The following is a 26,549-nucleotide window of genomic DNA, read 5'->3' as shown; positions in this document are numbered from 1 at the left end:
GCCAGGCTTAGCTAAGTGCATCCCCCTTTGGGAGCTGTCCTTATCAAAAGAAAACATCTTGCATGAATAGTTTCTCTGTGGCTGCACCACAGAGATGAACAGAGAAATGGGGCCTCATTTGGGAAGGCTCAGAACACTTAATTCTTTCTATTAATAAGCCTCACCGCTACACGTCAGAGAAACTTTAAGAGTATTACTTTTTTTTTTTCTTTTTCCAAAATACAGTATGGAATCTAGACACCCGAGCAGATGGATTTCCAATCAGCACACGTTACACTAAACGCTAGAAAACAGGGGGATTTCTTTACGCAGTTATCAGCACACCCGGTATTCGCGTATAGAAGCCGCGGTGCTGTGCTGAACTTGAACTCACAGCAACATCAGTTATTCTGTGCGACTGATTCTCATTTCATTCTAAACTCGCCCACCCAGGGACGCCATTAAATGTAATGGTTTGATGGGTTTACTGAGACAATTATTTATTGTAGCAGTAATCACGAGATTGTTAGTTGGGGCTTTTAGAAAATCAATCGTCAGAACAACTAACAACGCACACACAGGGGTTCAATACACTAGATACATTTATTAATATAAATTGTCCACCAAACATATACTAGTCTGCCTGGATACGAGTGGCAGACCTTACTGTGAGGGTTATCAATATACAAGGTATATAATCCCGAAGAGATGCAAACACAAAGAGATACACAACAGAGAATATATGTCAATATATATCGTTCAGTTACCAAATCGCTAATCAGTGTTATTACCCACTGTTACTCTAAACTCGGAAGTAAATACATTACTCATGAATTAAATTGATAACAACTTGTGTTGAGGTACAATTGAATTCTCGAGACGCAATGTAGAACATGGGGTTTAGTTATCCACTGTGTATGGATTTGGAATTTCCCGGCACGAACACCAAACCAGCTGACAGGCTCTGTTGCAGCCTCTGTTCCAGCGGTTGTCCAATGGGCGTTGTCCCGGCGTCCTCTGGCTACCGGCCAACCAGTCAAGGTGCAGCTCGGAGTAGGACGAGCGGAGGAATCTGACTGCAGCGCGCAGGGCAGTCGTTGCTCCGAGGGGATCTACCAGCAGTCCGGCTGGCTGGTAGAAAGTCTCTATGCACAGAGTGTGACCGCGAGTCCTCACAAGTCACTCTTGTGCCTGGGAAGAAGCTGGTTCGTTCCCGGACCAGCACTGCTTCTGAATAAGCTATTCAGGTTGTCGACGAGGATCCAGCTGTAGGGTCCAACTGTCCAACACAAACACAATCTGTAGTGTTTAGCGTGACATAGTCTTGCAGGCATCGTGCTGTCTCACTGCAATACTATACCGCTGGAGGAAACAGTCCATCTGGCCATGAAACTCATTTGAACGTCTAGCTACAGCAACTAACAATATCATGATTTATTCAGGATTTGTGGAATCAGCACGTCCCGGAGACAGCTTCCGAAATCGTGAGCATTCTCTGGTGGTGTCCTGCAGGGCTTTTGCGGGTGTGCGTTGGTGGTATAGTGGTGAGCATAGCTGCCTTCCAAGCAGTTGACCCGGGTTCGATTCCCGGCCAACGCAGTGGCGATTGGTTCTAAATGCTGTCATGAGCCTTGGATTGTGACTAGCAAAGCGAAGCCTTTTGAAAGAGCTAAAGAACTGCAAAACGGAATTGAAGGAGAATCTTACAGGGGATTCTGAGCGGTGTCTGCATACACGCAGTCAGATACGGGTGCTGAAAGCTTGAGCTACTCTCAATGTCATGCTGCCTTTCCCCGGAGTAAATCTGTTACATTGAAAGAATGCTTCTGGCAGGTTCAAAAAGGGACCCTTGTTAATTGGAGAAAGCAATGATTTCGAATGAATTCTGTATGCGTTAAAAGACAGCTATACACAGAAAACATGCAGGACACTGCTCATGATGTCTCAGTGCGTTTTTTCCAAGCCATCTGACAAAGCCCGCCCACTGAAAACTGCAGCACATCGTGTAAAGACGTTCAACTTTGTAACTACTGCACACACAGGAAGCAGAATAAATTCCACTTTTCAAACTGTCAAAGATGTGCTTTGCGAACGCTGCAGGACATCGCACAATCTCTTTTGAACGGGGACAAACCATTTCTTATGGGGCGCAGTAAGTACAGACGTTTAAAAAGCTCCACTCATGCCGACCATACAGCATGAAGAAGCGCAACCTAACTTTGACAGACAAAAGCCGGGCGCCGCTACGAGCAATATGAAATCAAACTGACAGCACACGGCGTTTCGCGCTGACTCAAAAGTGATCTCGACAGACGCTGTTCTCTGCATAACGCTGAAAGAGCTAAAGAGCGTTTCTGTTGAGACGTAACAAGCTCGTTTCTTTCTACCATGATGTCACCATGACCAAATCTGTCTTTAAACACCTTGCTCAGTCTCTGACGAGACTGTCAAAAATTGCTTTCGCCGATTGTATTGCAAACCGGCGGAAGCGGGGTATTGGGAAAAGTTTTCAACTAGCAATAATCGCGCCTCGGCTAAACCTCACAGGCTACGATACTGCCACTGCGCAAAGCTGACGGTTGCTAGGCAACCGCGGGGATCCTATGGAAATCGTTATCGATCGTCTCATGGCATGTCGTTGCGGTAACGCTTCATATTTGTCGTCTTCTTCTTCTTCTAGCTTGAGGTTTTGAAGAATTTCATGACAGACAAGGGCTCCGTTGGGAACAAAGGGCGTTGTGAGAAAACCGTTGCTTATTTTCAGCAGCAGAAATACAACCCTTTAAATACAAGATGACAGAACAATGACGAAGGGCGTGCCGGGAGGAACTCATGCACTACAGAGGAAAGGGGGCGGGCACGTACAGTTCACATTCAAGCCACAAGTACTCTTCTCGGATGTTACACAAACAAATCCTAACGTCTTGAAAGCATTGCAGCATGTTTGTGTCCCACTTCCCGTGGCTGCAGGACGACTGACACGAACGGACAAACACAATCTGTGGCGTTTAGCGTGACATAGTCTTGCAGGCATCGTGCTGTCTCACTGCAATACTATACCGCTGGAGGAAACAGTCCATCTGGCCATGAAACTCATTTGAACGTCTAGCTACAGCAACTAACAATATCATGATTTATTCAGGATGTGTGGAATCAGCACGTCCCGGAGACAGCTTCCGAAATCGTGAGCATTCTCTGGTGGTGTCCTGCAGGGCGCCTGTGGGCGTACGTTGGTGGTATAGTGGTGAGCATAGCTGCCTTCCAAGCAGAAAAATGTTTTCAAATGCTGTCATGAGCCTTGGATTGTGACTAGCAAAGCGAAGCCTTTTGAAAGAGCTAAAGCACTGCAAAACGGAATTGAAAGAGAATCTTACAGGGGATTCTGAGCGGTGTCTGCAAACATGCAGTCCGATACGGGTGCTGAAAGCTTGAGCTACTCTCAATGTCATGCTGCCTTTCCCCGGAGTAAATCTGTTTCATTGAAAGAATGCTTCTGGCAGGTTCAAAAAGGGACCCTTGTTAATTGGAGAAATCAATGATTTCGAATGAATTCTGTATGCGTTAAAAGACAGCTATACACAGAAAACATGCAGGACACTGCTCATGATGTTTCCCGAGCCGAAAAACAGTGCGTTTTTCCAAGCCATCTGACAAAGCCCGCCCACTGAAAACTGCAGCAGTTGGACATGAAAAGTGCCCGATAAATGCCATTTCTCATCATTTCTCTTGGCGTAAGTAAGCAGGCATTCCTGGGTCTGAATACCAGCGGTGCCTCTCTCCGTGTCTTGTTGTGCCGAATGTCTCTTTTCAGACAAACATGTACAGCTTGGTTCAGTTTAATGCAAGAATTCATTTCATTTCTGGAATAACTTGTTTTTGAAGAAATCCATACAGCTTGTGAAAGATGAAATCCATTTCTTGGTTGTCAGTGGAAAAAGATTGCCGGCTGCAAGAAGCGCAAGTTATTGTTTTCTTTGACCATAAACCTGCAAATGTAGGGAGCGCAAGCGGCTGTCAGTCTCTGTGGCGCAATTGGCTAGCGCGTTCGGCTGTTAACCGAAAGGTTGGTGGTTCAAGCCCACCCAGGGACGCATGTCTCAGTTTTTCCAATGTAAACATCATCACCGCTAAAGAAGATGGCGCAGAAGGCTCCACAGTCGAAACGTTGTGCTTCTTTTCTTCTCTTTTCAGCATGGAGTAAACCTTTGCTTGATCCTTTGCAGCCTACGCATGCTGACACAGCTACCTTTCTCTTAACGCGCCTCAATCATTATTCACCAAAACCATCAGCAGAATGTGTCGCCTTTGTGGTGATGTCACTCCTCTGCTTCACAAATGTCCTTAGTGACGGACCATTTCTTTCTGCCATTTTTCCGGAGCGGTTATTGATTGCTCCATCATTTCCCTCATACTTTCCATCCCTAGATTGAAAAAAAAAACAGAAACAGGCTGACAGGACGACAATCAAATTGCAAAAACTCATCAAAGCACTCAATAGAGTATTTGAATCCACAAGTAGCTACGAGCAACCTTGTCCTGGCTTACATGAAAGTCGGAAAATGTCAAAAAGAAAAAGATGGTGGCTTTTTCATATTTGTTCTTTCATTTTTAGTTCGTTGGCTCTTCTGTCCATTGTCCTCCTGCCTGGCTCTTGACCTGTGACTGTCTGAACGCACACATTAGACTTTCAGGCGGGGGATTTGTCCTGAGCCTCTGTGAAAGACCCACCCACCCCCATAAATAACTGCTCTAGAAACACATGAATGCAAAACTAAACCACAGCTTAAAGAGGAGCTCCAACTCAGTGCCATACTAATGTAAACGAAGTAATACTAAGACATGTTCTTATGGATTTGTCTTACCTTGAGATATGTAATTGGATTTCAGGATTAACTTCCTCATTCAATGTACTGGTGATTCTTTGCCTGGTCAGTACCTGGGTGGGAGACCTCCAGCGAACAATTAAGCTTGCTGCTGGAAGTGGTGTTAAGAGACTCTTAGGATCTTCCAGAGGTGTCTGTCCAATAGCACTAGTTGCCTTAGAGCTGGCTCAAACATTGCTCAAGAGTCTACCTTTCACAGATGCGCAAAGATGAATGATGGGGGTGCACGCTTCAAGGAGCCTTCCAACTGTAGGGACCGATTAGAGACGATCCGTAGCATGTGTTCATTTCCATATACGCCCCGTGTCTCAACGGTAGGACAGAGTCAAATACTGCCTCGACACGTAACAGCGTTATATTAAACCGCAGGACTTGAGGGCTGTTTTGTTTGAATGTTCAAGGCATTGGTAAGAGCGTAGGTCAAGGGCCATTGGTGCATCTCCTGTAACTGGAGTAAAAATGCTATTCAAAGTGCAGTGACTAAAATCGTCGTCCACATGTCTCCGTTGTTGATTGCTTTCTGTCTAAGAACGTTCTGTTTTCATGTCCGAACGGGGAGACTTTATCATTCCAACTTGAAGCCACCCTTAAGTCCTCTGAGGTGTGTGTGTGTGTGCTTGCACGTATGGCGTAAAAGGTTTCTTAAACGGAGAGCGAACTTGAAAAAAGTTGCCTCCGCTGCCGCCGCCGCCTCGCACTCCCTGTTCGATTGTAGCAAGAAGGCAGCGGCCGCGGCGCTTGCTGTAGTCGTGGCCGAGTGGTTAAGGTGACGGACTTGAAATCCGTTGGGGTCTCCCCGCGCAAGTTCAAATCCTGCCAACTACGGCGTCCTTTGCATTTGGTTGCGTGCGTGCGTGTAAAAGGACCAGCGCTGTTTTGTTTTCGCTGGGACCTTTAACACTCTAAATCGCCTGGACCCACAGCCTGTGAAATCGATTCTTCAGCACCCACGATGGACGCTTTGCCGCTGGACACAGAGAACGATGCTTTTCTGCAACGAGCTTTCCAGCTGAATTTTCTCGGCAGCTCCGTACTGAACCTGTTCTCCATTGCAACAGCGGAGGCTCGTCACGTCTATAGCAAGGCTGTGTAGGACCGCATACGCCACAGTGACTTGTACACAGACCACATGAAAGGCAAGCAAAATACACTTTTAAAATTCCAAAGACTCACAAGGTCAGAGAAACAGCGATGACCTGAACAGATCTGTTACAGAAGTCTAGGTTGACCTTTTTAGAGCTGTAATTGCATTTTTGTTTAATAGAAGATCAAATCTACTCGCATGTACCAGCACCTTACAGTTTATTGATGTTAATTCTGTTTAAGTAATAAGATTGCTAACGATGTTGGACTTTAGCCGGTGTTTTTTAGAACAAATTGCTTACACTTCTGTAAGGAATACGCAGTACGTGCCTTTGTCAGTCATTGCTCACCATACCTGTAACTTTCTTATCTAACTCACTTCCTCAAATGGTGAAGGTCCACAAACATAAATGAAAAAAAAAACCCTTGTTGTAGATGAGGTGCACAAAAAAGCAGCCCCTGATAGTGTATAACACATTTATACTATTGCAGAGACACATGTAACATATATATACTGTATATATGAAACAGAAATAGAAACAGAAACAGGAATCGCTTACTCACCTGGAGAATCTCTGTAGGAATATCTAGCATTTATCAATGGAAATAAAAGCTGCTTTAATACAGTGCATGTTCAAACTCAAACCCTCAGCTGCTGTTCTTGTTTGTTTTGGGACAAATTGCAACTGAGCATCGCATGAGCCGTTACGTACCCTTATCTGTTAGGGAATTTCAAGGGAGGAGTTAGGTCAGAATGGGTAGGCTGCAAAACAACAAGTAAAGATTTATTCCAAGATGAAACGTTGTGGCGGTTTTCTTATCTTTTCAGCATGGACTAAACTTTTACGTGTTCCTTATATGCTATATATGTATATATTAGCACCAATGTCGTTCTTAAAAACTAACATGAAATTGTCAGGGACATTCAGCTATATACAAAGACGAGACAGACAAAGTAATAATTCTGTATTAACGTGGCCTACATATTGACGCAATGATCAAACTGACTGACATGTTCTGATTCAGATCCCCTGCAGTTCATGCCAATTAGAACAATAGCAATGCTGAGTCCTCCCCACCCTACTGAGCACAAATTCAGCTGCTCTCCAGTTCTGTTCGGCATGTTTTTTCATTGCAATTGAGCTCGGAGCTGGAGATGATCTCCATACAGTTCTGTGTTCACCAGCCCGCACTTGCGTGCTAATTTACGGGTTGTGGCAAATGCTTTTCTATAGTTCATATACATGACGGCAACCTGTTACCGAGGAACCTGAGAGGTTTAAAAGCCTCACGAGCCAGGCAGGACTCAAACCTACAATCTTCTGATCCGAAATCAGACGCGCTATCCATTACGCCACTGGCCCATAGAACATGCGCTTGCACTCCACCACAGAGAGCTCTACACTGCTACTAGTAGTACACTTCCCCATCTAAATTTTCACAGCAAGAAACTTGTGTTTCCTACTATTTTTATCAGGTTTAAAATATCATCTCCTTAAAACAGAAAAAGTGTTGATGTGTCGTGCTGAAATTCCGATTGATTTTGAATTCAAAGAAAAAAGGTTTTCTTCCAAAACACCATGAAATTGTCACATCTTGCAGACAATAGGTGTATTCCATGTTGAAAAGAGAAGAAAGAAAACCATGGAGCCTTTTACAGGTGTGAGGCTTCTTCAGGTGTGAGAAGACCTCACAGTCGAAACGCTGTGTTTCCGTTCTTCTCTTTTCAGCATGCAATAAACCTATTACTTGTTCCTTTGCAGCCGAGGCATGCTGACGTAGCTACCCAGCTGAACATCTTGCAGACTCTACAGTACTTCTCTCCTGTAGAAGTAAAGCAGGGCTTGCTGGGTGAGCTTTTGCTCCGGTAAATTAGGTCACGTGTCATGTTAAATCACTTCTTCTAAACACAACATTTGCTGGTGCTAGCTTTCCCCATGAAAAGAGACATTTCCCTTACAGTACATGACATATCGTTTTTATTCTATCAATAAGTATAGAAATTAAACAAAAGAAAAAATGGTGTCGCCAAAGAATGCACAGCTCTGTCGCCTTGGGGAGGTGTCAAGGGCATTGAGCTCCTTGGACATGAAAAGTGCCCGATAAATGCCATTTCTCATCATTTCTCTTGGCGTCAGTTCTGCTATTAAATGGGACGGAGGCAACGGGCTCAGAGAGCAGGTTAAGTGCACACCGAACGCAGATGTGTCCAAGTGTCTGTAAAAGCGCGGTGCTCCGCTGGCGCTGTTCCCTAGTGGCTTAAAGTGCCCGCCTAGTAAGCAGGCGATCCTGGGTCTGAATACCAGCGGTGCCTCTCTCCGTGTCTTGTTGTGCCGAATGTCTCATTTCAGACAAACATGTACAGCTTGGTTCAGTTTAATGCAAGAATTCATTTCCTTTCTGGAATAACTTGTTTTTGAAGAAATCCATACAGCTTGTGAAAGATGAAATCCATTTCTTGGTTGTCAGTGGAAAAAGATTGCCGGCTGCAAGAAGCGCAAGTGATTGTTTTCTTTGACCATAAACCTGCAAATGTAGGGTGCACAAAAGACTGTCAGACTCTGTGGTGCTGAAAAGTTGGTGGTTCAAGCCCCTCCAGTATGCGTGTCTCAGTTTTTCCAATGTAAACATCATCACCATCGCTAAAGAAGATGGTGCAGAAGGCTCCACAGTCGAAACGTTGTGCTTCTTTTCTTCTCTTTTCAGCATGGAGTAAACCTTTGCTTTATCCTTTGCAGCCTAAGCATGCTGACGCAGCTACCTTTCTCTTAACACGCCTCAATCATTATTCACCAAAACGATCAGCAGAATAAGTCGCCTTTGTGGTGATGTCACTCCTCTGCTTCACAAATGTCCTTAGTGACGGATCATTTCTTTCTGCCATTTTTCCGGAGCGGTTATTGATTGCTCCATCATTTCCCTCATACTTTCCATCCCTAGATTGAAAAAAAAAAAACAGAAACAGGCTGACAGGACGACAATCAAATTGCAAAAACTCATCAAAGCACTCGATAGAGTATTTGAATCCACAAGTAGCTACGAGCAACTTTGTCCTGGCTTGCATGAAAGTCGGAAAATGTCAAAAAGAAAAAGATGGTGGCTTTTTCATATCTGTTCTTTTATTTTTAGTTCGTTGGCTCATCTGTCCATTGTCCTCCTGCCTGGCTCTTGACCTGTGACTGTTTGAACGCACACAGTAGACTTTCATGCAGGGGATTTGTCCTGAGCCTCTGTGAAGGACCCACCCACCCCCATAAATAACTGCTCTAGAAACACATGAATGCAAAACTAAACCACAGCTTAAAGAGGAGCTTGTCATGACCGCCAGGCAGTTAAGACCAACTCTTAAGCAATCTAAACAGCACCAGCAGAGGGTGATTATTAACAAACGCCGCCGCACGAGTTAACCCACCTGCACACACTCCACCGTGGGGTACGCAGTGCTATTTTTACCATCTTTACTTGCTTCCCGCTGGTATTGAGTCTACTCCTTGAGAGCTCTACCTGGCGTTTTTTCCATTACCTCGTTTATTCTGGATATTGGACTCCCCTTCTGCCTTTTCGACTTTGGACCTCGCCTCTCACCTCGGACTGTTTGCCACCAGTGTTCTCCCTGGATTACGACTTACCTTACGCCTCTTGACCACGAAACAAAGCAAAGCAGAGCAAAACAAAATGAACAAACGAAAAGCCTCACGTCCCGCACTTGCGTGTAACGCCGTTACGTGCCCAAGCGGTATTGTACTTCATCTTAGCACTGCACCCCGGGGCGTACGGTATATGGGAACGAGCACACGCCACAAATCGTCTCGAATCACTCCCTACAGCTGTAAGGCACCTTGAAGCGTGCACCCCCAACATTTTTCTTTGCGCATCTGTGAAAGGTAAACTCTTGAGCAAACTCTGAACCAGCTCTAAGGAAACTAATCCGATTAGACGTTACTTTGACTCATCCTTTAAGGGAACCTTGTTAATTGGAGAAATCAATGATTTCGAATGAATTCTGTATGCGTTAAAAGACAGCTATACACAGAAAACATGCAGGACACTTCTCATGATGTTTCCCGAGCCGAAACACAGTGCGTTTTTCCAAGCCCTCTGACAAAGCCCGCCCACTGAAAACTGCAGCAGATCGTGTAAAGACGTTCAACTTTGTAACTACTGCACGCACAGGAAGCAGAATAAATTCCTCTTTTCAAACTGTCAAAGGTTTGCTTTGCGAACACTGCAGGACATCGCACAATCTCTTTTGAATGGGGACAAACGATTTCTTATGGGGCACAGTAAGTACAGACGTTTAAAAAGCTCCACTCATGCCGACGATGCAGCATGAAGAAGCGCAACCTAACGTTTGCATTCCTAGCAAATTCCTTTTATTTTTTGATAAATAAAGACAGTCTTGTTTAACAAACAACACACACAACATTTTACATTGTCAATTCAATTCAAATCAATGTATTTCTATATAGCGCCTTTCACAACAAGGTTACGTGCTGTCTCTTTGAGGCAGATGTTTAAATCCTCTGAGTTAAGTGCTGAAGTTATAGTAGTCCTATCAGTATTGTTGCCTCCGATCAACAGATCCTCATTTTTCTCAGAGTTGAGTAACAAAAAGTTTTCACACATCCAAGTATTTCCTTCCTTAATGCATTTAACTAAACTGATAATAGAAGAGTTGTCGTTTGGTGTAAACAAAATGTTTATTTGAGTGTCATCAGCATATGAATGAAAGTTCATATTATTTTTTCATATTATCCTACCCAGCAGCAGCATGTAGAGAGAGAGAGCAATATTGGTCCCAGCACTGATCTTCTGGTACCCCAAATTGAACTGGTGACATTGATGAAGCAGTACAATTATTAGATATTTGAACATAATGAAAACGATGAGTAAAATGTGAAGTAAACCACTGAAGGACAGTTCCAGATAAGCCAACCTCAAACTCAAACCTGTGTAACAAAACAGAGAGGTCAACCGTGTCAAAGGCAGCTCTAAGATCTAGAAGCAAAGCACAAGCACTGTTGCATTCCCTGCATCAGTAGCTAAGAGAATATCATTTACGACTCTTGTTAATGCAGTTTCAGAAACCAGACTAAAATTTCTCAAGTATATTATTTGAATCCAGATATGATTGACGTTGGGCAACAACTATTCTCCCAAGACTTTTAGATTGAAATGGGACCTTTGAGACAGGCCTGTAGTTGTTAAGAACTTGTTGATCCAAATTTGACTTCTTAAGAGCGGTCTAACAACCGCTACCTTAAATTGATCAGGTACAACGCCTGACGCAAGCGATGCATTCATCATACTAATTATAGGTCCTGCCAGTCCTTCGAGGGAATCTTTGACTAGCTGAGTGGGGATGGGATCTAGCGAACAGGTGGTTGACTTTGTCTTACGTCTGTGTTTATGAGTCCACCATAAGAAGAAATCTGAACAGGAGCGGTGATCATGCGAGGTCACCACGGAGGAAACCACTGCTCTCCCCCCCAAAAAAACCACCACTGCCCCTCTCAAGTTTGCTAAAGACCACATGGATGTTCCACAGCAACTCCTGGAACAATGTTCTGTGGACAGTGACAAAAGTTGAACATGTTGGTAAATGTGCACAACGTTATGTTTGGAGATAACAAAACACTGCATACCAACTCCAAAACCTCATCCCACCTGGGAAGCATAGCGGAGGCTGTACGGCTTGCAATCATCGAGGGACCGATGAATTCCAAGATGTATCAGGAAATTCTACAGCAGAATGTCAGGGTGTCTGCCTGTGATCTAAAACTCGAAAGACGCTGGGTCATGCAGCATGACAAAAACAAAGGAGTACATCAACAACAGAGTGGCTGAAACAATAGAAATTCCGTATTTTGGGATGGCCGAGTAAGAGTCCTGACCCCAATCCCATTGAAGTGCTGTGGCGTGATCTGAAGCAGGCCGTTCAGTGCAAGACATCTCCCAACTGTATGTGAGAGAAAAGCAGAGACGCTCACTGAGTAAGGTGGGGTTGCAGCTTTGCAAATCAAAAGGACATTTGTACGCTCAAAAAGGGACAGTAGCACCCCAGATGGGACTCGAACCCACAATCCCTGGCTTAGGAGGCCAGTGCCTTATCCATTAGGCCACTGGGGCACACTGGGTTGGGTCGATCACGCTGATGAAGAGCCAGTTTTTTTTTTCCTTTGCTTTTTCAAAGGGATCCCCAAAATTAGGAAAGTTAGGCAGCAGAAGGTTTACTGTGACCTGAGAAGGACCGGCATCCAATCACGGTGGTACACACACACTCGCTCTCACTCATCTGAGCTACACGGCTACCAAGATGATCTCAGGTGCGCCGAGCTGGTACGGAACATATTGAACTCATCGACGGCGAATTGTCTCTCAGACAGGCTTTTCACCTCTGAGCTCCCTGACTGACAGTAATCAGCTAGGTAGTGAAACAGTCAGCTGCTTCTAAGCCTTAAACAGCTGCATCTCGGCGCTTCCACAGAGAGATGATTTGAAAGCCAAACATCGCCCATTGGGAACACCTTACTATCACTAGTTTAAGAGACTCTTAAGGTCTTGCAGAGGTGCCTGTCTAATAGCATGCGCTTTGCAAGCTATAGGTGTTTAGGCTGAGGCAGAATGCCTGTTAACAAAATGTTTTTCTAAAGGGGCCTCGCACTCTTTTCCAAGCAATGGTCACCATCCCCACCGAGTGTCACAATGTAGTCATGTCCTAGGACATCACCTGTTAGTCTCCATTTGTCTGCCACCAACACTTTAGGTTACGGGGTCACAACCGCACCCCAAAGACCAGAGGAGCCGTTGTCGTTCTGGCGGCGCAGATTGGGCTGAAGGTGGGGCGCTTGAATCTCGCTGTTGGAGGCCGTCTGAAACTGACCCAAGCCTTTCCCTTGAATTAAATGTAAATAAGAAATGAACCCCAGATGCATATGGAATCAATCACGTGTTTCCTTTGAGCCGTTTCAGAGACTGCTCCAGAGTTTACCTTGCACAGATGCGCAAAGATTAATGATGGGGGTGCACGCTTCCAGGCGTCTTACAACTGTAGGGACTGATTAGAGACAATTCGTAGCTTGTGCTCATTTCCCTCTGTAACGCTTACGGCCGACAGGCACTGTGTAAGAGCCGGCGTACAAGAGCGGGTGACGTCACCGCCCTTCCCTGTGATAGCAGGACCACAGCTACTGGGCTGTGGAGAGATCTCTCTTTAGCTCACGGGGCTAGGTCGCTGCAGAGAGACGCGGAAGTCCCGGGTTTGAGCCTCCAGTCGGGATGGGGCCGACCAGATGCGGCAAGGGCGCCCGCCTGAGCCCCCGTTGCGTTACATCTCTATTCCCCGTGTTGCAGTGGTAAGATGACGTAAATTCCTGCTTCGACACGTAACGGGATTATAATCAAGTGCAGGAGCTGAGGGCTTTAGTTTTGTTTCGTTTTCCATGGTGTTCGTAAGCGCGCAAATCAAAGGCAATTCCTGCGTCTAACACGAATGTAAATGCTTTTGAAAGTGCAGTGTGGTGCAGCTTGTAAAATCCTTGTCCACATTTTTGGTTTGTTGATGTTTTTTCTGTCTGCCAAAGTTGCATTTTGACATCCGGACTGGGGGACTTTATCATTTGAACGTGAAGCCAGCCTTAAACCCTCTGAGGCGTGTCTGTCTGCCGGCACAAATCTTGTGAAAGGTATTTTTTTTAACGGAGAGCAACTTTAAAAAGGTTTCCGCAGCCACCTCGCAGTCCGTGTTAGATTATAGGAGGAATGCGGCGGTGGTGGGCTCGCTTTTGTCGTGGTCGAGTGGTTAAGGCGATGGGCTCGAAATGCGTTGGGGCTTCCCCGCGCAGGTTCGAAACCTGCCGACTCCGGCGTCTGCCGCACGTCGCCTTGTGCCTGCGCGGCAGAAGTGAAGTGCCGCTTCTCCTTTCCTGGTACTATAACAACGCGAAATCACTTGGACCCGCCGCCATGGGAAGCAATTCTTCAGATAACCACACATTTTGCGTTCGCACCTCTGGTGCTCTACTTATGCCTTTGAAAACCTAATGAATAAAGCTGAAAGAACCGACACGATATGTAGGTGCTGGTAAAGCACGCAGTAAAGAACTGTTAACAGCAAGGGTTTCCGTGGGTTAACTGAGGAGAAGGCGTGATCGCTAATTGTTGACTTTTTATTTGGTGTTAGAAACACTCTTACTGTGCATGACGTGCAACAAATGTAGCCACAGAAATTGCATCACGCTTTCATGTATGCTATTGCAGACACCAACGTTGCCTAGATAGAAAACCGAAAAAGCCGTGGGTTTGCTTGCTGGTCTGAAGGATCTCTCTTCGAATCTCTATCATTTGTCAATGGAAGTAAAAGGCGCTGCAATCTCATACGTTCAGAATCAAACCCGCAGCTGTTGTTCGACTTTTTTTTCTTGACTAATTACAACTGAGTGTCGCATGAGCAGTTACATAAACTTGTCTGGTATATTTGAACACAAATGCCGTTCTTCAATTAAAACTAACAGTACATTGTCAGGGACATTCAGTTCTATACAAACAAGAGACAGACAAGAGAATATTTCTACCGTTCATGTGGACTACGTGTTGACTTACTGATCGGAATAATTGAAAAGTTCGGGCTCATAGCCGATGCAGTGCGTGCTAATTAGAACAGCAACGCTAAGCTCTCAGCACCGTACTGAGCCCAGGTGTTTTTCTAAAGCTGTCAGGTGCAGTTCATTTACATGAAGGAAATATCTTACTGGGTACGATTACAATGCAGTAAGTAGCACAGACTACTTAGGGAGTAGCCCGATGTGTTTAAAAACGACCCGAGCCAGGCAGGAGTCGAACCTGCAATCTCCTGATCCGTAGTCAGACGCGTTATCCATTGCGCCACTGGCCCTGGTGTGACATTGCAGGACTGTAACCCAGTGAGATGAGCACTGCACCTAGTAAAATATTACCCCCGGTCCATTCTTTTCCAAAAGTGAGAAACACCTGTTTTCTACATTTTGTCTGTTTTAAAACCATATCTCTTTAAACCAAACCAAGAGTTTGTCTTTTGCACTGATATTCTGATTCATTTCGATTTCAAAGAAAAAAAAAACATTATCTTCCAAAGCATCATAAAATTGTCCATTCTTCCAGACTCTACTTCTCTCTTGTAGTAGTACAGCAGACCTTTCCAGGTGAGCAGATCACAGAGTCCGAAATATGCTTCCTCCATCAAGCAAAGTACCTGAACATGACTCTGTCTTCATAAAAGCGCCCCTGTAATAAAGAAATTAAATCCGAAATCAAGAGGGCAGTTGCCTACTGAAGTTCAAGAAGTCATCAATTTTAACCCAGCAACACATTAAAGGCTGCATCTATACAAGTACGATTCTAGAAATGCTCACCAGATTACGTTTTAAGAAGGAACTGTACCTCAGGTTCCGCCGAGATCTTAACTCGGATGGCAGGATTCAGAGTCCGGAGTGTGGACTGATGGCGCACGGAGGGTCCATATACTGTGGATCCCTCAGTGATCTTCCGCGTGTTCAAACCGCCAGCGTGTGACTCCCCTGTCCCTGTGACCTCATTGCTCTGCTCTCGCCTCTGTGCAGCTGAGCCCGACTCATGGTAAAGTGGAAAAAAATATGCCCTCATCGTGGGATTTACTCTGGATCGAGGATAGATGTCACTTTTTTATCGTTGAACAGGATGTATGTGATGTGGCGACTAGGTTCAATATTGTATCCTTTTAAAAGATTAAGGACTGGGGTGAGCGTGATTTACCACCCTTTCAGCTAAGAACCCGACATGAGCACCGTTTAAGCTGCATAGACTCGGTCGTTTAACTCTTCTCCATTAGCAGGGTTAAGGTTAAAGAAAAAAAACATTGCTGACTTCTTTTTTTTTGCCAGCCGCTAGCGCTGATTAGCAATGTTTGTATTTCATGTTTTGCAAGTTCCATCCATTTTAAGAAAAACAAGTTGCGTTAAAGACAGGAAATGAATACTTGCATTTAATTAAGTCTAGCCGTAGGCGGTTGTCTGTAAGGACCAGTTCTGTTCGAGAAGACAGAACAAAGAAGGCACCACTGGGATTCGGACTCAGGATCTCCTGTTTAAGAGACAAGCGCTTTAACCAACTAAGCAACGGCGCCCCGGTAGTGTTGTCCTTTTGCAGCCACTTGGACACACCACTCAGACACATCTGCATTCGGTGTGTGCTCCGCCTGCTCGCTGAGCAAGTTGCCACCTTTACATACAATAGCAACATCGACACCAAGAGAAAGGATGACAAATGGCTTTTATCTGGAACTTTTCATGTCCAAGGAGCTCAATGTGCTTTCTGTGTACAACAGGGCCACTGAACTCCACAATGGCCACTGAACCACAGCAGTGGCTTGCTGGCTTGACATCTCCCAAGGAAAATGTTGAAATCGCATGTGGAACAGGAAAAGGACCCTTGAGTACGAGGGAAAAAAAAGAAAAAGATCATCTGGAGCGCGCCAACCCATGTCTGGACAGCCCGGTTTCATCGACGAGGTGGCCGAGTGGTTAAGGCGATGGACTGCTAATCCATTGTGCTCTGCACGCATGGGTTCGAATCCCATCCTCGTTGCTCTCTACGTTTGACGTTGGCTCTCCTTTTGTTTGCTCCAGTACTAGAGCCTTACATTTTCTAGCGGTGGCTGAACATGGTATAGTAGGCTAACGTTGGTATCGAGCAGTGGTAGTAACAGTATTTACGTGCCGCTGCTGCCAAGTGGCTCTGGGTTGAGACCGCGTTTTCACTTACTTGCAGCACAAACGGAGAAAGCGATTTTTGACAGTCTCTCGAGAGACTGCGCTAGGTGTTTAGGGATAGACTTTGTCAGTTCCCCCTGGGATGATGGCCTCTCAAATAGTTTGTGATTCCTCTAGACGTTTATACAGTAGAAGCCTGCTTCGTGGCTTAAATCCAAGCTAAGGAAACGAGTTAGAGGTCTGATGCAGAACTGCGAATTCAATGAAGGGGAACACTACAGTACATTGCACTGTATGTGTGAGGAAAGCTGCCCCCTTCTGTTCCTTGTCGACCGAACAGAGGACTGTAAAGGATACCGCCAAGAAACTTTAGGATGCTGGTTGGAATCCAGCTCCAAAGAAGCCCCTTTGGGTGTTATGTAATCAAAAAGTAAGAACAGAGAATCTCCCTTTGATCAAAAGCGCAACAGAACTGTTTTCCGTGGAGCAGGTTTCAGACCCGTAGACCTGTTTTATTTGTAGGGCAGGGCGCATTCCCAAACGCGAATCTCCTGTTTTAGAAATGCTTTGGGCGGCGTGAAGTGAAAATAAGAAGTGGGCTCCAGATGCACATGGAAGCAATCAAGTGTTTCATCCGAGCTGTTTCAAAGACTGCTCAACAGCTTTCCTTTTACAGAGGCCCAACGATTAATGATGGGGGTGCACCCTTCAATGTGCCTTACGACTCTAGGGAGTGATTGAGACGATTCGTAGCGTGTGTTCATTTCCCTCTATTCCCCATGTTGCAGTGGTAAGATGACGTAAATTCCTGCTTCGACACGTAACGGCGTTATAATCAAGTACAGGAGCTGAGGGCTTTTGTTTTGTTTCGTTTTCTATGGCGTTCGTAAGCGCGCAAAACAAAGACAATTCCTGTGTCTACCACTAATGTAAGAGCTATTTCAAGTGCGACGTGGTGCGGCTTTTCAAATGCTTGTGGGCATTTCTCTGTTGTTGATTCTTTTTTTGTGTGTAACAAAGTGGCATTTTCATGTCCAGACGGGGAGACTTTATCATTCCGACATGAAGCCACCCTTAAGTCCTCTGAGGCGTGTCTGTCTGCAAGGCTTGTATTTTGCCTTCCGCCGGCGCCTCGCGATCCAGGTAAGATTGTAGCAAGAACGCAGCGGCAGTGGGGCTTGCTGTAGTCGTGGCTGAGTGGTTAAGGCGATGGACTAGAAATCCATTGGGGTCTCCCCGCACAGGTTCCAATCCTGCCGACTACGTTGTCCGCCTTCAGTCGGTGTGTTTCGGCACAAGCAAAGAAGCGCGCCTCTTTGCTGTTCCTGGTGGTTTTAAAACGCCCAATCGCTTGTACCCGCTGCCTTGGAAATAAGTTCTTCAGCGTCCGCAAATGGCATTTTGCAGCTGGAAGCAGATGTCGACGCGTTTTACACAGAGCACCAAAAAAGCGTCTTTTTTGAAGGCTCAGGCACTGAGCATTGGTGGTTCAGTGGTAGAATTCTCACCTGCCACGCGGGAGGCTCGGGTTCGATTCCCGGCCAATGCAGTGGCTTTTGCAGCGAGCGGCTCCATCACTTGCATCCCCTTGCAACTCGCAACTGAAAACCCACTGAAGCTAAGCAGGTGTGAGCCAGGTCAGTACCTGGATGAGGATGAGCTACAGGGAAAAACAAAGCTTCCAGCTGGAAGCGGTGTTAATGGTGCCGGCGGGGGGGCGCTCACCCTGAGGTCTGTGCGGGTCCCAATGCCCCAATATAGTGACGGAGATGCTGTGTTGTAAAAGGGCGCTGTCTTTTGGATGAGATGTAAAACCGAGGTCACAGCGCTCTGTGGTCATTCAAAATGACCACCAAAACCTTTGACAAAAGCTCTTGGTAATTGATGGTCTTCAATAATGCTTCTCCTTTAGGTACATTTTAAATCAGCTGAAAAATGCTGTGAAATGGGGGGGCACTTCAGGCCAGTGTAGGATTTGGGTTACAAGAACCATGAAACTGCACGAGAAAGCCCGTACACTGAATTACACAGCTTTCTATTCGAAGGAGGACAAAATTCCCTGAGTTTGATTTTTTGCAACACAGAGAGGAGCACTGTCGTGAGGCCGGTTAGCTCAGTTGTTTAGAGTGTGGTGCTAATAACGCCAAGGTCGCGGGTTTGAGCCCCGTACGGGCCAGGTCTAGGTCCAGGTCCCTGTTTGTGAAACAGGCAAATGACTGTCTCAGGGGCCCATTCCTCATTCTCAAGACACATGTATGCAGTATGTACACCGTGCATTGAGCAATAGGGACTGAATACACCACAGGTAAGGTTAGAAGTCATTCTGAGGTGCCACATGTGAGGGATACAGCTAGGCATCCAAAATGTAGGGTTTGAGACCCTTCAGGAGTACTGCATCCTTTGAGACAGACCTGTGCATGTTAAACAAATGATCATTTCTTTTGGCATTAGGGACTAAATATACTAAACATATGATGCTAAAATGTTATTTTCACATATATTAATGTAATAAATGATTGCTTATGCTTTATAAACAAATCTAATTAAAATAAAAGCTTAAGTTTTGTATTTATCTTGTACCATAGAACAAGATTTTCTTTGTATTTCAAGCCCACAAAGTGTCCAAATGACGCACTACATGATATAAGGAAGATTATCACATGCATATCGGTATTATCTTTCTTATGAAAATGCATTCCTTTCATTACCTTTTACTTTTTAAAATGAACTCAAATTGAGTATAATGTAATAATTTAAGTAGAATAGATTCTAATAATATAATGATCCAGTGTTTTGCACTACTTCACTGCTTCACTGCTCTATGCCATCTGGAAATAAATCCTCAGACTGCTTACTGCCCTGGGCATGTACCAATAAATTAAAGGAGCACATCTGTTTATCACTGCGTTGAAGCAGGAGACACACAGTCTCTGCAAACACATCCTAGATACAGTGTTCCAGCACCTTTGACCTCATCCAGAACGTATCATTTCTTGAAAGGGATTGCTGTCCGAATGCACATCTGAATCCCAAACAGAATCTCTAGTAAAATACGATCATTTGTGAAACAGGCAAATGACTGTCTCAGGGTCAATTCCTAATTGTCAGACACATGTATGCAATGCTTTCACCGTGCATTGAGCAATAGGGATTAAAAACACCGCAGGTAAGGTTAGATGTCATGTTCTATGATCATTTCTTTCAGCATTAGGGACTAAATATACTAAACGTATGATGCTAAAATGTTATTTTCACATATATTAATGTAATAAATGATTGCTTATGCTTTATAAACAAATCTAATTAAAATAAAAGCTTACGTTTTGTATTTATCTTGTACCATAGAACATGATTTGCTTTGTATTTCAAGCCCACAAAGTGTCCAAATGTTCTATGATCATTTCTTTCAGCATTAGGGACTAAATATACCAAACGTATGATGCTAAAATCCTGAAAAAAGGATGTGCTCCATCTCGTCAGTAGATTGGATTCCAAAACTGATTTGGGTCAATATACATTACCTTTGAAATTAAAGTACAGTCTACTGTAGGGAACCATCAACTTAGAAAGCATTGGCCTTCCCTGGGGGTCAGGTAGGTGCAAAAGATAAACCTTTATCCTATCTTTATCTTAAGATAAGTGGCCAAGCAGTATTTTTCCAAGTTTCACCAAGCACATCATGTTGCCATAGTAGACAAAGTTCTATAAAATGTTAAATAACTTTTAAAAAAAGCATCTTGGTCTTACAGTACTGTACAAGGTGAATTAAACTGTCCCTGGTAATAAAAAGTAATTAGAAGCATCTCAGAAACGTTATCTCTAGAAACATTAGCTGTTTTATATCATGTAATTTAGTGTGATGTTGTCAGAATTCAAGGACATTATCACACACAGAAATTGGTTCAGTTAAATCTAAAAAACACAGCTAAACATGGGTTTAAATGTAACAGAAGTCTTACCTCTTGTCAAAAGATTTAATTCAAGAAGCGATGTAATAAATGATTGCTTATGCTTTATAAAGAAATCTAATTAAAATAAAAGCTTAAGTTTGGTATTTATCTTGTACCATAGAACATGATTTTTTTTGTATTTGAAGCCCACAAAGTGTCCAAATGATGCACTACATGATATAAGGAAGATTATCACATGCATATCGGTATTATCTTTCTTATGAAAATGCATTCCTTTCATTACCTTTTACTTTTTAAAATGAACTCAAATTGTGTATAATGTAATAATTTAAGTAGAATAGATTCAGGTAGGAAATATAGAGTCATGATGTTTATGGCTGACATCATTTCACATGGGTGAATTTTAAGCTAAGAAATAAAAACATTTACAATGAAGATACCATTGCTTAATTTTAAATGCCTTTAAAAAATAAATACCTCCTGAGAATAATTTGCCACTCCCAGATCCTTGGTAAGGTACTGTTTGAATCCAATCAGGAGAGGAGCATCCAGGGAGTGCTTTCTATAGAGTCCAGCTTGGGCCACTCTCTTCCGGCCTGCTGATACTTTTTAACTACTCAGGGCCTGTAAGGATATAAAACACCGGTTTAAACATTTTATACCTATAAGACAAATTAGAATTTTAGTAAAAAATAGATACATCTGAAAAATAAAAAGTCTTACTGCTGATAGAGTTCTTCAGAGCTCACATCTTCCCCTTCCTTATCTGCTTCTGTTTCAGTTTCTAGAGCAGCCTCTGGCATCTCTTCCTCCTGGACTGCGGCCTCTTGCTCAGGGCCGCTGGAATGCAGGTAGATTCTTTTCAACATGCTTTTACATAATATGTTGTAACAATGATTTCAAAAAGAAACTACAGAAGCCTTACAGATTAAAAATATCTCACCTTGCCAATGTGTCTTCAGGCTTCCCATGTACAAAAAGGCCCAAGGACTCTAGCAGTCTTACAACCACTATCCTGTTTGCCTCACCAGACACGATCTCTATTCTGTGGTAATCCACGATGACCCCGTTCTTCAGGTGATTCATCATGTCCTCCCTCGCCTGTTGAGAGGCCATCCTGATCTTTTCTGCCGTGGCGTGCTTCATACACGCCCTCTTCAAGTGAGCAGGAAGCTGATCAAGAGTATTCAGGCACATCTTGCACACCAGGGGAATCCTCGCGGGTTTCCTTTGAAAATAAATAATACCATCTGTGTATAGAAACAAGCTAAGACTGATTTCTTAAATTATCCTTAATTTTCTCTCTCATAGTTTGAGCATAATGATTTTATTGCATTTATATAAGAATTGCTCATTGCTCCTAAATAAATAATGGTTTCATAAAAAAGTGAACACTTGGTCTCAGTCACAGACTTTCCAATAGAAGCCATTGTGGAGTTCAGCAACTGCAGGTCCTAGAAGTGGGGAAGGAATTTTAAAAGAGAAATTGAATTACAATACAGAAGGAATGGCTGAGGGATCACTGAAATATATATATACAAATTCCAAAGACTGAGTCCATATAGAAACAACTACCTTTCATTTTCAGTATAAGAAAAAAAAAACATTATCTTCCAAAGCATCATAAAATTGTCCCTTCTTCCAGACTCTACTTCTCTCTTGTAGTAGTATAGCAGACCTTTCCAGGTGAGCAGATCACAGAGTCCGAAATGAGCTTCCTCCATCAAGCAAAGTACCTGAACATGACTCTGTCTTCATAAAAGCGCCCCTGTAATAAAGAAATTAAATCCGAAATCAAGAGGGCAGTTGCCTACTGAAATACAAGAAGTCATCAATTTTAACCTAGCAACACATTAAAGGCTGCATCTATACAAGTACGATTCTAGAAATGCTCACCAGATTACGTTTTAAGAAGGAACTGCGCCTCAGGTTCCGCCGAGATCTTAACTCGGATGGCAGGATTCAGAGTCCGGAGTGCGGACTGATGGCGCACGGAGAGTCCATATACTGTGGATCCCTCAGTGATCTTCCGCGTATTCAAACCGCCAGCGTGTGACTCCCCTGTCCCCGTGACCTCATTGCTCTGCTCTCTCCTCTGTGCAGCTGAGCCCGACTCACGGTAAAATGGAAAAAAATATGCCCTCGACGTGAGATTTATTCTGGAGCGAGCCAGTGTTGCGCATAGCTGCCTTCAAAGCAGTTAACGCAGGTTCGATTCCCGGCCAACGCAGTTACGAATGTTTTCAAATGCTGTCATGAGCCTTGGATTGTGACTAGCAAAGCGAAGCCTTTTGAAAGAGCTAAAGCACTGCAAAACGGAATTGAAGGAGAATCTTACAGGGGATTCTGAGCAGTGTCTGCATACATGCAGTCAGATAAAGGTGCTGAAAGCTTGAGCTACTCTCAATGTCATGCTGCCCTTCCCCGGAGTAAATCTGTTACATTGAAAGAATGCTTCTGGCAGGTTCAAAAAGAGACCCTTGTTAATTGGAGAAATCAATGATTTCGAATGAATTCTGTATGCGTTAAAAGACAGCTATACACAGAAAACATGCAGGACACTGCTCATGATGTTTCCCGAGCAGAAACACAGTGCGTTTTTCCAAGCCATTTGACAAAGCCCACCCACTGAAAACTGCAGCAGATCGTGTAAAGACGTTCAACTTTGTAACTACTGCACGCACAGGAAGCAGAATAAATTCCTCTTTTCAAACTGTCAAAGGTTTGCTTTGCGAACGCTGCAGGACATCGCACAATCTCTTTTGAATGGGGACAAACGATTTCTTATGGGGCGCAGTAAGTACAGACGTTTAAAATGCTCCACTCATGCCGACGATGCAGCATGAAGAAGCGCAACCTAACGTTTGACAGACAAAAGCCAGGCGCCGCTACGAGCAATATGAAATCATACTGACAAGCACACGGCGTTTCGCGCTGACACAGAAGTAATCTCGACAGACGCTGTTCTCTGCATAAAGCTGAAAGAGCTAAAGAGCGTTTCTGTTGACACGTAACAAGTTCGTTTCTTTCTACCATGATATCACCGTGACCAAATCTGTCTTTAAACACCTTGCTCAGTCTCTGACGAGACTGTCAAAAATTGCTTTCGCCGATTGTATTGCAAACCGGCGGAAGCGGGGTATTGGGAAAAGTTTTCAACTAGCAATAATCACGCCTCGGCTAACCCTCACAGGCTACGATACTTCCACTGCGCAAAGCTGACGGTTGCCAGGCAACCGCGGGGATCCTATGGAAATCGTTATCGATCGTGTCATGGCATGTCGTTGCTATAACGCTTCATATTTGTCGTCTTCTTCTTCTTCTAGCTTGAGGTTTTGAAGAATTTCATGACAGACAAGGGCTCCGTTGGGAACAAAGGGCGTTGTGAGAAAACCGTTGCTTATTTTCAGCAGCAGAAATACAACCCTTTAAATACAAGATGACAGAACAATGACGAAGGGCATGCCGGGAGGAACTCATGCACTACAGAGGAAAGGGGGCGGGTACGTACAGTTCACATTCAAGCCACAAGTACTCCTCTTGGATGTTGCACAAACAAATCCTAACGTCTTGAAAGCATTGCAGCATGTTTGTGTCCCACTTCCCGTGGCTGCGGGACGACTGACACGAACGGACAAACACAATCTGTGGCGTTTAGCGTGACATAGTCTTGCAGGCATCGTGCTGTCTCACTGCAATATTATACCGCTGGAGGAAACAGTCCATCTGGCCATGAAACTCATTTGAACGTCTAGCTACAGCAACTAACAATATCATGATTTATTCAGGATGTGTGGAATCAGCACGTCCCGGAGATAGCTTCCGAAATCGTGAGCATTCTCTGGTGGTAGGGGCGTTCAAGATGGCGCTCAGGTGGGAGGTAAAGTTTAGTGGTTGGGGAGTTTTTTTGAGTTTTTCATGACCTGAATGTTAATTTTTTCTTTTTTTGACTACAGAAAAATAAGGACTTAACACTAGTTGTTTAAACTTCAGTTATAATTGAAAGAAAAAAAAACGATTTTTTTTTAGGTTTAAAAAGTCCGATATGAGTAACACTGGGAAAAGAAAAGAGAGTGCTGGGTCTTCGAAGGAGAACTCTAAGATACCTCAATCGTATATGTATAGCACTACAAAAAAATCGATGGCAACTAAAGGGAAAAGTGAAGCAGCTGCAGGGGTAACAAGAGGGCGGAGGCGCCGCGCGCCCGGCCGAAGTGTTGGACCGGTGCGCTTTACGTGCTGAAATAAACACGCGACAGCCCCGAAATGTTTCCAGAGTGCTGTGCACTGAAGACTTGCCTGGTGCTCCTCCGTGCAGATTCTTTGTCCTCCTCCAGTGCGGGACGAGCCAACACAAGGGAGCGCATTCGCCAACATCCAGGCACGCAAAGCGATTTGGAAAGCAGCTCCTTTCCAAAGAGTTGCACACGAACGATCCTTCAGTCCCGCTCGGGGGGCACAGAGCCCCCGCCACACACAGCTTCAAGTAGCGAGTCAGGCGCCAGGGCTTTCGCTTACGGCCACACCACCCTGAACACGCCCGATCTCGTCTGATCTCGGAAGCTAAGCAGGGTCGGGCCTGGTTAGTACTTGGATGGGAGACTGCCAGGGAATACCAGGTGCTGTAAGCTTTTGCTCTCCCGGCCAGCAGGGGTCGCCGTTGGTGCCGTAGGCTTTGGGAGGAAAACCTGCAGGATGGAAAGGTGATCTATAGCCTCATCTCTAGAGATGTTTTGTTGCTGTGGCATGTGTGTGACCCATATTCAAAAAAAAAAACCCGTCTGTAAAACGAATATCGAAGCTGCCTCTAAATCTGCAAATGAAGATGAGTCGATAAACCACTCGTTTTTCGTATAACTAGACATATATTCATTTGTTACCGATTTCATTCATTGAGCACGGATACAATAGAGGTACAGCCATTCACTGTTTGACATGTCTGCACTGGTACAGAACCGATCAATCAGAAAACGGGTGAAACTGTCTTTAGACTCAGCATACAGTACCGAGGCCCCCCATGACCAAATAAAGGCTAACCTCGATAATCAGCCTAAAGAACGCAGACTACAGCAAAACGACTGACTTTGAAAAGGGAATGAACGTCCGGAAGGAGTAGTGGAACTAGCTTGAGATGCTTCTCCGGACCCCTAACTAAAAGCCAGCGAGAACCAGCAGCGGCGTCCACTCCTGTCGAACCGGGATCCTTCCGCAGCCACGCAGCTCGTGGTGTCCTAACCCTCCCGTATCTGATTTTGGACCAAGCACATCAGGGGAGAGCGCGAACGCAGTCCCCCACTACCAGAAATTATGCAGTCGAGATTCCCACATTTGGGGAATTCGCAGGGGTCAGCACAGCCGGAGTGCAATGGCCAAGCCTCGCCCTGGGTGAACCGATTTCGATTTTTAAGAACTTTATTTTCTTTTCACAAAAAAATACAGGAAATCACAAATCAGAAAGCTTTACATTAATATACATACTTAAAACAGTATATATGATCACATCTCATTACATTTTGACACGGAACCAGTTACATAGCAACAATTTTCTTTTTTTCTGGTGCAAATCACATTCTTTATTTAAACATGATAATGTTTTTCACAGTTTCTTGAGATACTGTCCAATGCCCTCTATTTCCCACAGATTTTCTGCTTCCTCCCTCCCTTCTCTCCACAGATCTCTGAGGTAATAGTTCTCTCGGGTGATGAACAGGGCCAGGCTACCTGCTGCCTTGACTGGGACCTCGATGCCTTTGAACAGCCCCATGTTCCTCACTCTCCACAGGGCGTCTTTCCCACTGTTCACCACGGCCCAGATCCTGTCAAACACGTCAGGAGGAAGCTTGACAGGAGAGATGCCGTATATGATGAAAGCAGCGGTCAGGGTAAATTGGGGCGAGAGAGCCTGCAACCAATCTTCAAACTGTGCCCAGAAGGCCTTAGCAAAAAAGCAGGACCACAGGAGGTGGGTC

At 44.5% G+C, this 26,549-nt stretch overlaps 12 non-coding genes across 12 annotated transcripts; 6 read left to right on the top strand and 6 right to left on the bottom strand.

Moving 5' to 3' along the window:
- The first annotated feature begins 1,506 nt into the window (after positions 1–1,506).
- trnag-ucc (transfer RNA glycine (anticodon UCC)) lies at positions 1,507–1,578 on the top strand. The gene has a single exon. It is a non-coding gene; the product is annotated as a tRNA-Gly (tRNA).
- Positions 1,579–2,411: 833 nt separating this feature from the next.
- On the bottom strand, positions 2,412–2,553 carry LOC148630584 (U4 spliceosomal RNA). The gene has a single exon (XR_015935144.1). It is a non-coding gene; the product is annotated as a U4 spliceosomal RNA (small nuclear RNA).
- A 1,443-nt stretch (positions 2,554–3,996) lies between these two features.
- Positions 3,997–4,070, top strand: trnan-guu (transfer RNA asparagine (anticodon GUU)). Its single transcript has one exon. It is a non-coding gene; the product is annotated as a tRNA-Asn (tRNA).
- A 1,535-nt stretch (positions 4,071–5,605) lies between these two features.
- trnas-uga (transfer RNA serine (anticodon UGA)) lies at positions 5,606–5,687 on the top strand. Its single transcript has one exon. It is a non-coding gene; the product is annotated as a tRNA-Ser (tRNA).
- A 1,549-nt stretch (positions 5,688–7,236) lies between these two features.
- Positions 7,237–7,309, bottom strand: trnar-ucg (transfer RNA arginine (anticodon UCG)). The gene has a single exon. It is a non-coding gene; the product is annotated as a tRNA-Arg (tRNA).
- Positions 7,310–12,001: 4,692 nt separating this feature from the next.
- Positions 12,002–12,074, bottom strand: trnar-ccu (transfer RNA arginine (anticodon CCU)). The gene has a single exon. It is a non-coding gene; the product is annotated as a tRNA-Arg (tRNA).
- Positions 12,075–14,765: 2,691 nt separating this feature from the next.
- trnar-acg (transfer RNA arginine (anticodon ACG)) lies at positions 14,766–14,838 on the bottom strand. The gene has a single exon. It is a non-coding gene; the product is annotated as a tRNA-Arg (tRNA).
- A 1,624-nt stretch (positions 14,839–16,462) lies between these two features.
- Positions 16,463–16,544, top strand: trnas-gcu (transfer RNA serine (anticodon GCU)). The gene has a single exon. It is a non-coding gene; the product is annotated as a tRNA-Ser (tRNA).
- Positions 16,545–18,147: 1,603 nt separating this feature from the next.
- On the top strand, positions 18,148–18,218 carry trnag-gcc (transfer RNA glycine (anticodon GCC)). The gene has a single exon. It is a non-coding gene; the product is annotated as a tRNA-Gly (tRNA).
- Positions 18,219–23,658: 5,440 nt separating this feature from the next.
- On the bottom strand, positions 23,659–23,800 carry LOC148630576 (U4 spliceosomal RNA). Its single transcript, XR_015935148.1, has one exon. It is a non-coding gene; the product is annotated as a U4 spliceosomal RNA (small nuclear RNA).
- Positions 23,801–25,092: 1,292 nt separating this feature from the next.
- Positions 25,093–25,211, top strand: LOC148630575 (5S ribosomal RNA). Its single transcript, XR_015935134.1, has one exon. It is a non-coding gene; the product is annotated as a 5S ribosomal RNA (ribosomal RNA).
- Positions 25,212–25,847: 636 nt separating this feature from the next.
- On the bottom strand, positions 25,848–26,017 carry LOC148630574 (U1 spliceosomal RNA). The gene has a single exon (XR_015935152.1). It is a non-coding gene; the product is annotated as a U1 spliceosomal RNA (small nuclear RNA).
- Between the last annotated feature and the right edge of the window lie 532 nt (positions 26,018–26,549).

The sequence above is a fragment of the Lepisosteus platostomus genome, unplaced genomic scaffold, assembly GCF_059453375.1.
Source record: "Lepisosteus platostomus isolate fLepPlt1 unplaced genomic scaffold, fLepPlt1.hap1 Scaffold_95_H1, whole genome shotgun sequence".
In the NCBI taxonomy this organism is placed as follows: domain Eukaryota; kingdom Metazoa; phylum Chordata; class Actinopteri; order Semionotiformes; family Lepisosteidae; genus Lepisosteus; species Lepisosteus platostomus.
Note: the sequence above shows the minus strand (reverse complement) of the source record. Positions and strands in the feature narration are given on the sequence as shown.